Here is an 11,753-nt window from a genome sequence, read left to right on the forward strand (position 1 = left end):
CTTCGTTCTGGAAATCTATCTCTATATAAACGTACCGCGCCACGGTTATTGCCCCGTGCTAATCCATACATCAAATGGGCACCTGCCAACTCCGCATTTGTAAACATTGCACTGACTGCAAAACCACGTTGATGCTACGTACTGATGTGCTTGATGCTAGTACTGCAGAGCAATGAGTCGCATGTCAACACAAGCACCGAAGTCAACATTACCATCCTTCAATTGGGCCAACTGGTGGTGAATCGAGGAAGTACAGTACATACTGACAAAACTAAAATAAGCTCTAACATGAAAATTAAGCGTTTCCGGACACATGTCCACATAACATCTTTTCTTTATTTGTGTGTGAGGAATGTTACCTGAAAGTTTGGCCATACCTTTTTGTAACACCCTGCATAATTCGCTTATGCTAAAGAGATGGACCTGTCCCTACTGTTTCACATGTACACACGAAAGTGGTATCTAGAATTTTTTTCATATACTAACAGAGCTTGTCTCCCATTAGCACTTCTATTCGTGGAGAGTTAAGAGGCATGGACTGAAAAACGGAATGAAGGGAGAGAGGACTAGTCCAGGATATTTGATGGTATATGACATTTAACATTGTCTGACAGACATTAACTTTAAGGATGTGGCAGTTTGATCCAGTCATAAGTAAATATTGCTGTCAACCATAATAGTAATCACAGCACAATTTTTGCTGTTGGTTCTGCCTATATTTACTAAACTGTTTTCTTGTTCTGGTCCATACTACCACCTCTGAAATTTGTCGGTCCCCAACAACTGTACTGGTAGATGTATTTCACTGTCAGAGGTATCAGAACGATTTTCATTTATAGTTTTCGATTTTGTCACTTCTGGACCAAGTCCATTTCCTCAAATTGATACATTGACTCTTTTCCATCATCCCTGAAGGAATGTACCACCATCATGGAATTACCATACAGATAAGAGTATCAGTGGCATTGGGAAGCAGCTAAAATCATTAAAACTAAAGAAAGCTCCAGAGCCTGATGGGATCCCTGTCAGATCTGATACAGAAATTGCAGGGGAGTTAGTTTATATTTTAACCATAATACACCATAGATCCCTCAAAAAAAAAAAAAAAAAAAAAAAAAAAAACTGGAGCCAGTGATCAGAAGAAAGAAGAAACTACAGGTGACAGCCATCTCCAAGATGGGTAGTGGAAGTGAGCTACAGAATTATTGTCCAGGCTCATTGACAGTCACCTGCGCTGAATTCAGACATAATGTGGTATCTACTCCTCAATGCCCCCCACCATGGATTTTGAAAATGTCAGTTGTGTAAATCCCAACTTGCAATTTTCTGACATTACATCCTGAAAGCCATGGATCAAGGTAGCATAGTGGATGCAAAATTTCTTGACTTCTGAAAACCATTGACTTGGTACCATGCCAATATTTATTAACAAAAGTATGATTATATGGGGTATCAAATATATTTGTATTGGGCTGAGGCTTTTCTCGTAGGCAGTACACAGCATGTTATCTCGACTTAAGTGTAAGTAACTTCAGTTGTGCCATATCGAAGGGCATTGAAATCTTTGTTATTTATGTTATATATTAGTGACCTGGCACACAGAATTAATAGACTTCTTGTCGATTAAGCAATTAGATTTTTTTGTGAATTTTGATGTTTTTGTGGAAAACAATACATTTATATATGATGAATGCATCACTAATTGTCTTAAGCCAAACAAAGAATGTTTTTATTTCTTTATTTCGCACTGCCAATTTACAGTAGTATCAAACTTAATGCTTTCTACTTTGATTTAATTATATACGTGATTTAGTCCTTGTTTCTTGTAATTTGACTTCTATTCTCTTTATTTGTGAGGTAATTCTGATGGGTAGGGAATAATATCTTGTCAAATTGATGTTTTTTTACTGAAAGTATGGTAATTTGTCAAGTTACAATTTTATAATTACATCTAAAGTATTTCTTTGACAGTTATATAATAAATGATATTAATTTATGAAGCAAATATAGCTGAGGGTAAAACTTCCTGGTATGTTTAGGGATGTTGTGGAACAGTGAAAGCCTTTGCTAACTGTTGTAACATACACAATGTTCTATACATTAAAATGTAATTTTCTCATAACTGTTTATTTAAATAGTAAAATTATCTATTTAGACAGTAAGTATTTTTTCAAGTGCATAAAGATGATAAATTTATCGTTTTTGTGTTCTGTATTTGGAAACTTACTCATAAACAACCAGAATGAATGTTTCACTTCTTAACACGGTGAGATATATGCAAGAGCTGCATACACTTAAGATCATTCTAACATGTGATCTGTGCTAAAGTTCTACAATAAAGCAGGTGGCATATGTGATGGAAATACTCCAATAAGTTGTATGCACTTAATGATCATTCTATCATGTGATTTGTGCTGAAGTTCCACAATAAAGCAGGAGGGCATATGTGATGTAAATAGCCCAATCTTTCCATTTATACATCTTTCTATTGCTTTAACTGAGGTCTGTAAATACAAAAGTAGCAATAATAATGTGCATGACCTGTAGCTTTCATCACAAATATGTGCTTACAGCAACTCAGTTATATTTTTAATGGAGCAGCTAGTGTCAGCTGGCAGCAAATGTTTCAGTTTCACAATTCTAACATTTTACTTTTATCAGTCAAACTTGTAAAAGCATTTCTTTAGAATATAATTAATTAACCCTTGTCTGAAAATATCTAGCATTGTAGATGGCTTAGGCAGACAATAGCCTCTGTTCCAGCAGCAGCAGCAGTATACCACTTGTTTGTATATTATTTTATGAGCTTCTAACAAGAAGCAACATTTTTAGTTTCAACTGTGTGTTTTTGTAGTTTAATCCTTAAATTTCTTGCATGTTTGCATATTAACTACATACAGTCTTGCAATTTAGTACTTGTCTAGTGTCATGTTTCACCAACTATAAATGCTGTGTTTGAATGTGAGCTTATTGGTGGCCCTACACTCAAAGCTCCAGGTATTGCTGGCTTCGGTCATGCAGCTTGAGGCTGCTGCTATTGACCATCACCATGAGGGCTGGACACAGAAAACCAAGAGAAATCCAGCTCATTCCACCTGTCCCCCAATTGGTCCACTATAGTGCGCAGTCTGGTTATTGCTCACACTGAGGTTGACCTCTCACCCATGTCCTGGAGGTATTTTCAAGATGTGGCAGGTACCAAAGGCCTTTCTGGGAGACTGGTTGAAAGATCTCCCCAGTTTGTCTAACAAACAGCTTTCAAGAGCTATAAGTCACTGACAAAGATTCTGAGACAGATGCAATTGTTTGCACTGTTTCATAGGATGCCTCTTGGCCTGTGAGATCCGTGCATTCATATTTACATCTAAATGAATACTCTGCAAATCATATTTAAGTGCCTGGCAGAGGGATCATCGAACCACCTTCACAATTCTCTGTTATTCCAATCTCGTATAGCGTGCAGAAAGAATAAACACCTATATCTTTCCGTATGAGCTTTGAGTTTCCTTATTTTGCCGTGGTGATCATTCCACGCTATGTAGGTTGGTGTCAACAAAATATTTTCGCATTCAGTTCTTTGAATGTTTTCGATGTACTCCGCCATAGAAGGTGCAATTACTCGTAGTTGCAAGTTCCAGTGTTAAGAGCAATATGGGGCTCCTTAGGGATGTGGCTGCCAAGAAGGGAGGGGGGGGGGGGAGGGGGGCAGTACATCCCAGGAATGGAATGGCGTCTTCCAGATGCCACAAAGGGCACATGGTGCAGCCAACTGTAGGGCTATCTGTGGCTATCTGAAGAGATAGAGATTGTCAGTCTTGCTTGCAAGATAAAGGCATCATTGGCAGCACCAATTGTCCACTTCTAATACAGAGCTAACTGGAGGGTCTGAATCAGAGGTTCAGACAATTTTGCGACTGTGTAGGCTACAGATTCTTTAGCTTGCTTCATAGGGTGGAGAGATGTTGGGTTCCACTTTATAGGCCAGGGGTCCATTAGATACAGAAGGTGGCTACATGGGTAGTGGGGCTCTGTGGAGTGGACAGGGTGATTTTGTAGGCTAGAGGGTCTTGGGAAAGTACAAAAAGGTCTTCAGTCTAAAAGGCTACTGGTCAAACACAGGATGAGGGGACCTGGGAACCATCAGTATTGTAAATGAAAACTGTCGTAGCTGTACTGGGAAAGAACCAGATCTCCAAGCACCACTAAAAAGCAATGTAGCTCAAATCATTATAAGTACCTACTAAAAGCTGGTCAAAGCTAGAGATAAGTTCAGCTGAAATTTTTACAAAAGGCTTTAATGGTGTTCAGAAATGATAGAGGGAATACAGTTGTTGATGGCATGTTTGTTACTATTAGAAGTACTTTATCTTGTAGTGAAATTGAAGTACATAGTTCATGTGTGATAATATGGGTAGAGGTTATAACTGACCCTCCTCTCCCCAACACACATGATACATTTGCCAAAAGTTTCAAAGAAAGCTTGAGTTCGAAGAAAACTTGAGTCTCATTTCAAAAGGTATTCTACTCATATGATTATAGTTGGTGGTGATTTCAATGTACCCCAATATGTATCCAAAAATACATGTTTAAAGTTGGCAGTAACCATTAACTATCTGAGCCCACCTGAAGTGTAAATGCCGGCAATAACGTACTTGACCTCTTAGCAACAAATAACGTACACAAACAGGGAGCATCATAATTGATACAGGAATTACTGACCACAAGATCACTGTAGGGAGGCTCAACACTGTAGCATCCAAATCCACCAAAAATAAATGCAAAACATACCTATTTAAAAAAGTAGATAAAAATTCAATTGACAGCTTTCTAAGGGACAGTCTCCAATCCTTCCAAATTAACTATGCAGGTGTATACCAAATGTGACTTAAATTCAAAGAAATAGTATTGACGGCAGTTGAGAGATCTCCACCAAATAAATTAATAAGTGCCAAAACAGATCCTCCTCTGTATTCAAGACACATTAGAACACTGTTGCAGAGCTGACAATAAAGCATACCATGATTAAAAGAACAAAAAGCTCTAAGATTGGGGATGTTTCACAGAAGCTCGATATGTATTCTTAATGAAACTCTGTCTCGAAATCTGGCAGAAAATCCGAAGAGATTCTGATTATATCTCAAGTACACCCATGGCAAGATGCAATAAATTCCTTCACTGTGAAATAGCAATGGTTATGTTACTAATAAAGGAGACACTTAACCACAGATACTAAACATGATTTTCTGTAATTCCTCCACCAAAGCAGACAAAGTAAATATTTCAGAATTCAAATCAAGAACCGATGCCAACATGAGCAACTTTGTAGTATAGATATCCTCGATGTAGTGAAGCATCTTAAATTACTTAATAAAGGTATTTTTCCAGTCCAGATTATATAACAGTTGGGATCCTTTGAGTGTAAACAGATACAATAGCTAGAATGAGATTTTCACTCTGCAGCAGAGTGTGCGCTGATATGAAACTTCCTGGCAGATTAAAACTGTGTGCCGGACCGATACTCGAACTCAGGACCTTTGCCTTTCACCGGCAAGTGCTCTACCAACTGAGCTACCCAAGCACGACTCACGCCCCATCCTCACAGTTTTACTTCTGCCAGTACCTTGTCTCCTACCTTCCAAACTTTACAGAAGCTCTCCTGTGAACCCTGCAGAACTAGCACTCCTGAAAGAAAGGATATTGCGGAGATATGGCTTAGCCCACAGCCTGGGGGATGTTTCCAGAATGAGATTTTCACTCTGCAGCGGAGTGTGCGCTGATATGAAACTTCCTGGCAGATTAAAACTGTGTGCCGGACCGAGACTCGAACTCGGGACCTTTGCCTTTCGCGGGTAAGTGCTCTACCAACTGAGCTACCCAAGCACGACTCATGCCCCGTCCTCTCAGTTTTACTTCTGCCAGTACCTCGTCTCCTACCTTCCAAACTTTACAGAAGCTCTCCTGTGAACCCTGCAGAAGTTTCATATCAGCGCACACTCTGCTGCAGAGTGAAAATCTCATTCTGGAAACATCCCCCAGGCTGTGGCTAAGCCATGTCTCCGCAATATCCTTTCTTTCAGGAGTGCTAGTTCTGCAGGGTTCACAGGAGAGCTTCTGTAAAGTTTGGAAGGTAGGAGATGAGGTACTGGCAGAAGTAAAACTGTGAGGACGGGGCGTGACTCGTGCTTGGGTAGCTCAGTTGGTCGAGCACTTGCCCACGAAAGGCAAAGGTCCCAAATTCAAGTCTCGGTCCGGCACACAGTTTTAATCTACCAGGAAGTTTGATACAACAGCTCTACACTTAACAATCATATGAAACTACTTACTCAACAAAAGAAGCACACCTGCTTCAGGACACCATTTTCCTACCCCAACCACCGATTAGCGTCATTCAACACTGCCATCTCATGCGAGCATCATTGTAGTGTTGCAGTTTTTATGTCAATAATTTTGCTGTTGTGTGTTTCACAGTATTCAAGAAAGTCTGAAAAGTAGTTGTTAGCAACAGCTGTATAATTTATTGAACTGTACAAGGAGTGATCTTGTTTATGGAAAAACAAAAATGAGTACTACAAGGGAAGATACCAAACATTGCTTAAAAATGTCTATGGTGTGTACGAAAATGCCTGCAGTTGTGATCTACACAGGAGTAACTCGTAGTTAAAGGCTCTGAGGCTGAGTTGCCCCAAAATATATACTGAAATACAGTTATCAATCATAGGTTACAAATTTAAATTCTGAGGACTTATTTGGAATATTTCCAGCATGAATTTACATAATAACAGGCAATGCTTTTGGACCTGTTGATATCTGATATCAAGTGATGCTTTTTGAACAGACAGTAGCTAGTCATCAGGCTGCACCTTGAAACGCCACTTAGTTCTATGTAGCAGACTTAGGGGTGTGGCTTCTACAAAGCAAAGCCCTTACTGGCTGCCTGAAGGCCGTCACTTCAGTCCAGCCATCCTGTATCGTGTTACATCATGTCTATGTCACAAACCCAACTTGGGAGGTGGCATATTGAGTTTTATCTTGATCAAATGAAGTCTATAACTGTTGGTTTATGGCTTACATCCTATGAATAAATGCTGCTTCAAAACACTATCACATTGAGGAGCTCTCAGAAATGTTATAGGTCAATTTATTATACGAAAATGATGAGAAACATCATATTGGTGGTATTTCACTGTTTCATTCATTCAACCTGCTGGCACTGAGAGTATGTCATTTCAAAGTAATAGTGCAATGATGTATCAAAATTGCACTGTTCTTGGTATGATTTGTTGTAATAAAATGTCAACTAATTCACATCAGAGATTATATTATATAAGACGAGAAGAGGAAGAGAACCTGTGGGTGTTCCCAGGAAACAAAGTAAAAAAGGTCTTTAAACTGTAGCATTTCAAGCTTTTTGAGACTTAAAAAGCATATCAAAGACGCGGGAAAGATGTGCTTTATTTTGGGGATACAGACGGCTAAAATTTCTTCAAACGTCTGGGCTTCAAAGTCATTACATATGTATTTACATTTACATAATTATTAGCAGGAAAGTATCAAGTTACATAAACATTTCGTAAACACAAATACTTTATTTTAAAACAATATTAGTAAAGCTGTAAATAAATCCATAGTTCTTTTTACGTTTTCAATTTTTAAACAGTTTAGAATGATTCTAAACTGAAAAAATAGTATGAGCAATAGTCATTAAAAACTTATATAAGACATATAAAACAATAATTTTGAATATAATATGATATATTTCTGTGTATATATGTTTGTATGTATGTTAGACAGGGCACATCAGCAAGGCACACTAGAGTTAAGATAAATTCTCCATTCCTGATAGCATATAAAAGCGCCGCAGTTGTTACACTAGAGGTATCACTTGAAAAAATGTGACTATTGTGATATTTCCTCAACACACAACATGATTTTTTCAATTTTTTATAGAAATGACATTAAAGATAACTGCCTTTCTACCCATTTTGTTTCACACATAGAGACAAGTTGACTGCCTGTATGCTTAACGAGTACAGCATTTCTTTTTGGAGAGGCTGTAAAAAATGAAACAACGTCCTGAAAGATACCAATTGAGTTTCTCACTAGTTGCACACCAGAACACTTAGAAATAGATAAATTCAAAGAATGATCGAAACATGGAGATCTTTCAGCATTAATACATTCTTTCTTTATTGTGGCAACTGCTCCAACAATCTTGTAACTCATGACAGAGCAACAATCAGTTGCAATACCAGTACATTTACTAAGGTCAAGATTAAGATGTCACATAGTGTTTATCACAGTTTTACCTAAATATATTCCAGTCATTCTGGGATCTTTATCCTCTTCATCTGCTCTATCTTTGTTACATTTATTACAATCACAACCATCTTCAAAAAACTCAAGTTGATCATTTTCATCATCAGATGTTGAAGAGAAATCTTTGTTTTTATTACTTTTGGATCCAGCTTTGAAGTTTTGTTTCCACAGATTTGTCTGTGGCTTGCGTGGATTGATGAAACCTATGAAATCTTCTCTGATCACATCTTTATAAACATATCTTTTAAAAATTGACATCTAAGTTTTGTGGCTGATGTCAGTTGTCTCATGAAACTCAATACCGTAGAATTTGTTTTCTTCGATTCTATTTATTATCTGAGAAATAATTTCTTCACCACAGCATTCAATCAACTCATTTTGAACAGTTTTACTTAAAAATGTGTGTCTTTTATTACCAGAGCTATACTGTTCTAATTCAGTTTCCCTACATTCTTCACCGCGAAATTTCATCAACTCTTTAAACTTTAAAGTTGACTTTATTTAATAGTCCAGGATTGTTAGAAAAAACAGAGCCATCACCTCGATGTCCTCTAAAAAGTATGGTCTGCCTTCCAAGAAATATGACGTTTTGCAAAGGAAATGACAACAGTTTTCTTGTTTCCTTTCTTTTTTTTTTAGTCGGTAGGTAGCAACTTGATTTTCAAACAATTTATTTGGATTTTGATAAGAAACCAAAAAGTCGTTGTCATGTCCTAAAGCTTGCTGATGATATACTGTTCTGCTGTGATTTTCCAGGTCACGATCTTTACCTAATAACTTAGCAAATTTTGTCAGAGGTACAGTCACTAATGTGTTTAACTTCATTCCCACATGAGACCCACCCTTAAGAGTAGGCACAAAGAAAGGACACACTTTGCAAAATAGACCTTCTTTGGATGGAGACAAAACAAACCATGCTTTATATTTATCTAAGTGCTCTGTTTTTCAGAAACCTTCTTTCAGTCTTCCAGTCCTTATTATGAGTAGAACGTGGGTAACGGCATTCAACAGTCAGTGGTCTTGTAGTATGGTGGCAAGCACACTATCAGATGGTTTAATCCCAATATGTAGACCGATGTCGTTTTCGTGACGTACCTCTGAAACGGAAGAATTATCTGCAGGTAATGAAGTTGAAGTGCAGCTCATCTGATCACTGGATCATTCAAAGTGGCAGGCATTGGCGGTGCTGAGTCCTCAATCTCATTATGCTCATCTGATGTGGAAACTGAAAAGAATACATTGCACCAAAGTCATAAATGATATGTGTTTAACCCTCCTGCCTCACAAACTTACATGCCATACCGCAGTTAGTATGCACAAGCAGCTGTTGGCATAAATGAATGCTTGGCTGCTCACTCTGCTAATAGACTTTTGGACTAAATGCGCATCAAAGGCTTAATACTATCTACATCTACATCCATACTCTGTGTGTCACCATGTGGTGTGTGGCAGAGGGTACTCTAGGGTACCATATATTAAGGTTTCTTCCTATTCCATTCCCAGATGGAAAGAATGACTGTTGAAACGCCTTTCTGCGAGCTCTTAGTCTCTTCCTTATATAATTTTGTCTTCGCAAGACAGATGCATAGGGGGAAGGAGAATATTCATCGCTTCTGCCAAGATTTTGCGTCTGGAATTTTTCAAGATGGTTCTGGCGTGATATGTGTCTTTCTTCAGGTGTTTGCCAATTCTGACTTCTCAACATGTCACTAACGCTGTCTCACCAGTCGAACAAGCCTGCTACCATTCATGCTGGCCTTCTTTGTGTTTGCTATATGTCTCCCATTAGTCCAACCTGATAGGGGCCCAGCATATTTGCTCCATATTACTGGCCGAAATGTTTTTGTATATCGGTATGACTTGTGCCCTTTTCCACTCACTGGGGATAACTCCTTCTTCGAAAGACACATATTAAATTATGGTCAAGAAAGGGGCTAATTCGGTCGCAAATTCCATGACAGGAGTTCCGTCGGGCCCTGGATCTTTGTTGTGTTTTAGAGATTTAAGCTGCTTTTTGACATTTTTTAAATCTAGATCTTGCTGAGATCTTTAATTCTGTACTGCGTAATTATATATAGAACCTAAGGTTCACACAGCATACCACAAAAGAGTACACCAGTTAACTGGCAAATTAACTTATGACTACATTTGCACATCTGCAAATCATTTTCATATCCTTGCTGATCAGTAGATAATCATTCAGTATGTACTTTACATGAATACCTGTCCATCTCCATTTCACAGGGTAAGTATAAATCTCATACATTTCGGAATTATGCTTTGATCTAGCAACGGGTATAGAAACAATAACAGTTAATTCATCTTAAATCATTAAAGAGTGTGTGGTGTTAACTTATAGTAATCATATAAATTGTAAGAGTTAACAGGGTAAATCATAGTATAGGTTGGATCTAGCTTTCGCTCAATTGATAGTAGGATCTGTAAAAATTGTTTTGGATGTAGTAGTACACTGCTCAAACAATCATTTGAACTACTTTCTAAAGCTGTCCTTAAGTTAAGGGCATCAATTCTAGCATTTGATAAACTATCAGTAATCCTTAGCAAAAATAGTGTTTAAATCTAAGTGTGCACTCACAGCATTTAATCTTTGGAATAGTTCTTGGATATTAGCATTTGTTTCATCACGAATTACATGGAAATGTGATATAAATTGCTTTAAATCTGTTCAATGAAAACTGTGTGGTTAGTAATGGTTCTTTGCATATTCTTTAATATGATAATTTTATTAGAGAGGTTAGTTGAATCTGTACTGGACTGTTGTTCAAAAGCTAATATCTTGCCTTTAACTTTCAGTAGATCTCGACTAGTTAAAGTACCAAATACAGTGTGAAGGATACGCCCTCCAAAATCAAACCAGGGACGTTTACGCCTAATTAAAGTTTTGTGTGACAAAAGCTTTAAAAAACAGTAAATCTCTTGTTCATAATTAGCAAATGTAGACTCTACATGCATTTTGGCTGTGATCCAGTTATTATACCAAGATGTACACATTTCCAAAATTGTATCATTACCCTTAACAGAATGAATTAGATCAATTTGACATCTTGGGTTGTCGGGTGTTCTGCCGGATATCAGTGTCGTACTTGCATAATATTTCAGTAGCGTAACTCTTTACCTTCATCAGGTTGCACCAGCACCTTTCATAATTAAGGACTGTATCAAGAGCCTACTTCCACCTTTAGTTGATATTATAAATCAATCTTTCAAGCAGGGCTCATTTCCAGACTATTTAAAATATGCTAAATTACTACCTCTCTTCAAAAAAGGTGATACAGGAAAAATTGAAAACTATAGGCCAATTTCTCTACTCTCATGCTTTGCAAAAATATTAGAAAATATTATGAAAGATAGGCCAATTAATTATTTAAATAAATACGATTTACTGTCTGTTGACCAGTTTGGATTTAGAATCAGCA

The 11,753-nt window shown here is 37.6% G+C and overlaps 1 long non-coding RNA gene across 1 annotated transcript in view; it reads right to left on the reverse strand.

Annotated features, from left to right (window-relative positions):
* The window catches only part of LOC126191550 (uncharacterized), a 37,265-nt gene extending 25,803 nt beyond the window's left edge, over positions 1 to 11,462 (reverse strand). The window contains exon 1 of the long non-coding RNA XR_007538369.1: positions 9,412 to 11,462. This is a non-coding gene — a long non-coding RNA (uncharacterized LOC126191550). The remainder of the gene's footprint in view (positions 1 to 9,411) is intronic.
* Positions 11,463 to 11,753: the final 291 nt, after the last annotated feature.

This window comes from Schistocerca cancellata, chromosome 6 (assembly GCF_023864275.1).
Source record: "Schistocerca cancellata isolate TAMUIC-IGC-003103 chromosome 6, iqSchCanc2.1, whole genome shotgun sequence".
NCBI classification, from domain to species: domain Eukaryota; kingdom Metazoa; phylum Arthropoda; class Insecta; order Orthoptera; family Acrididae; genus Schistocerca; species Schistocerca cancellata.